We start from the raw sequence: 3,163 nt of genomic DNA on the forward strand, positions 1-3,163 counted from the left end.
AGGGTCCTCCTCACGCTGGGGCCGACTGGCTCAGCCTTGGCGGTCACGCTTATGTCTACGCGACTTTGCTTCGGTTCGCCCCACTGCCGCGCGTGGGGCTGACGCGGGCGCGCCTTGGCCGAGATGCGCGGCCGTCCCCCGCGCGGTGCTGAGCGGCGTGTGCCCCTGCGGTGGCGCCCCGCGTCCTGCGCATGGCTTTCTGCCTGGGCTAGGGTCCTCCTCACGCTGGGGCCGACTGGCTCAGGGCCCGGCCTGTACTCGCTTCTGAATTCAGGGAATGTGAACCTCCAACGTGTTTTTCAGTTTCCTTTCAATACTCTAGGTCCCTTGCGTTCATTTGTGTACAGGAACGTTAGGACAGCTTGTCCATGTTTGTAAAAAGAAAAGAAAAAAGAATTGGAATGTTGATAGGCATCTCACTGCGTGTGTAGACCACTGTCCTCCAACTTTGTTCCTCCTTACTGAGATTCTTTTAGCTTCTTTTGATACCGCAACGTGTTGTATGGATTTCTCACTTTGTGCAAAAAATGTATCTTGGATGTTTACATAAATTGTCTGCATGTGTAAAGCAATTTGGAGAACACAGTTGCGCTGAGCAGTAGGAAGGCTTCCAGCCTTTGAAGACCAAGTGTCTCCTCCACGGGGACTTCTAGAATGTCTATCAGCAATGCTGTGTACCTGTTCATATATCTTACTCTTCTTTGCTAAATTTATTTCTGTCTTATTCTTTATATTTATTAGAATTGTTTGTTTTGAATTTTTAAAATTGTGCATAGAACTACAATTAGAACTTGACACTGACCATCTATCCTGTAGTAGACATTCTGCTAAGATCTTCGGATTTTACTCATATGGAATTGAGTCAACTCTGAAGCAACAGTTTTACCTCATCATTTTAAATTTGGAGTTACTTACGTATATCCTTGCCCAATTGCCCTGACCAAATTGTCCAGTGCAATGATGAGCAGAAATGGCAAGATCAGACGTACTCTCCTGATTCTGAGCCAGCATGTGGACTTCCAAGAACAGCAGGAATCCCCCGCCCCAGGGGACGTGTTCAGTGGGCCAGACAACCGTTCCTGTTCTGGCTCAAGCTGCTCTGTCCCCTAGAAATGAACACTCACTGTGACGCACACTGTGAGAGCCAGCCCCCAGCGGACAAGCCCCTCTGCCTCTGGGCTTCCTGCCTGTCTCACGGGCCACCCTCGACCACCAGGCTGGAGCTGGTATCTGGGGAGCAGTCTTGTCCGCATAAAACGAATCTCCCTCCACACTGTGGGTGTCGCTTCCGCGCTTCTGCCCCCCACTGTAATATGAATGGTCCTGCTTAGCACAGCCTGTGGTGCAACGGGGACGGCCCCCAGCCGAGGAGGGCACAGCGTCCTTGTAGCCCACTGGAAACCCCCTTACACTGAGGCACAGCCTTAAGGCAGCCCCCACTTATGCTCCCCAGTTACACTCGTAGCCATGCACCCTGAGAATTTCTACCAGTGTGACCCTGCACAAGAACGCGTGTGGAAAAGGATGTCCTCAGCATCGGTGTGTCCCGCAGCCCAAGACTGGAACCCCCCAAACATCAGATAAAATGAAACAAAACAAGAATTGTAGTATATTTATGCATAAAGTTATATGCAGCAATGAAAACAAAAAGCAAAGAAGAGCTAGGTATAACTCAGGGTGATGATCACTTGTAGGGAGCAGGAGATCAGATACTGGAGCTGAGAGATGAGAAATAGCCGCTATGTTTTGTCTATGCGAGTGTTCACAGTAGACACTGTGCTTGCCTGTGGGCACTCTGCCCTAGTGGGCCAGATTTCATGACATTTGTCATTTCATTACTCACTTTCCCATCCAGTAAGAAGCCGCTTTTTTCTTCCTGTTCTTAGCCCTTGGTTAGAGACTTAAATTATTTCTCCATTTTGCATATCCAGTCGGTACACTTTGTCAGGTTCGCTGGTGCCTCAATCATTGTAAACAGAAAGACGCTCATGCCTCTCGAGGTGCACAGCGGAGAGAGGAGAGCGCTGCAGTGAAAGTGCCTCTCGCAGCCGCAGCCCAAGCAACTCGGAGACAGTGGCAATCAGGCAGGGTGCACACTAACGGGAGCTGTCGCTTCTTTTCCTCATTTCTAAAATTATCTTTCAACTCTTCTTTCCACTGAGCATTAATGATATTATTTGTCTCCTGTTAAGAAAGATTTGCTTTTGAACTCTAAGCTGTAAGCCAGTTTAGACAAAAGAAACCTTCACTACCCAGTGTCCTACGATCCAGCTCTCCACAGGGCAGCTAAGCACAGTGGACGCACGCAGCCGTTACCTGGAGATCCCGTGGAGAGGTTCCTAGGGACCACACGCTTTGCAGGCCTCCCCTCTGCTGCACACGCTGCCTCTCATGAGTCACCATATTTAGAGCAGAACACAGGAGCTGGCAACAGCTGTTCACGTGGCATTCCATGCGCGATCCATATTTAGGGTCTGATATGCTCAAAAGATGGGAAGGGAGAGAAACAAGGAAGGAAGGGGAAAGGAGAACGGGAATCACAGACAGAAGGATAAGGAGATAAAGGAAAAGAATGCTTGGATAGTTTAAGTAAGCAGGAAGTCCTCATAGAAGTTATTCTCTGCACGTTACGTACTGGATCCACTGCACTCACTGGCACTCTGATTCTGGAAAGAAATGCTCAAGCCCAGAATTCCCTAGCTCCCACTGGGGCTGAGGGTCCCCTCTAGACAGGGGCCATGTGGGGGCGGGGACACTGCCGAGGCCCATGGCTGTGTCCACATTCGGAGGCTGCTGCTTACCTGCTGTGGTGCCTGTTCTGGGGTGCACAGTATCGGGGTCTCCGGTGTTGGGGTCCCCAGTGTTGGGATTCCTGGTGCTGCCATGCCATGGCACTGGGATGGCCTGTGCTGAGGTACCCATTGTTGGGGTGCAAAATACTGGGGTCCCCAGTGCTGGGGTGCACGATACTGGGCCACCCCAATATCATGCACCCCAGCACTGGGGACCCCAGTATTGTGCTGGGGTACATATTGTTGGGATGTCCGATGCTAAGGTGCCCAGTTCCAAGTGACCTCCCACACACCTGGCAGCCAGGCATAAAATTCCTGGAGGTGACCACACACCGAGTGAACTTGGATTGTTTCACATCTCTCTTCCACCC

The sequence above is a fragment of the Octodon degus genome, unplaced genomic scaffold (genome assembly GCF_000260255.1).
Source record: "Octodon degus isolate 3935 unplaced genomic scaffold, OctDeg1.0 scaffold00155, whole genome shotgun sequence".
NCBI classification, from domain to species: domain Eukaryota; kingdom Metazoa; phylum Chordata; class Mammalia; order Rodentia; family Octodontidae; genus Octodon; species Octodon degus.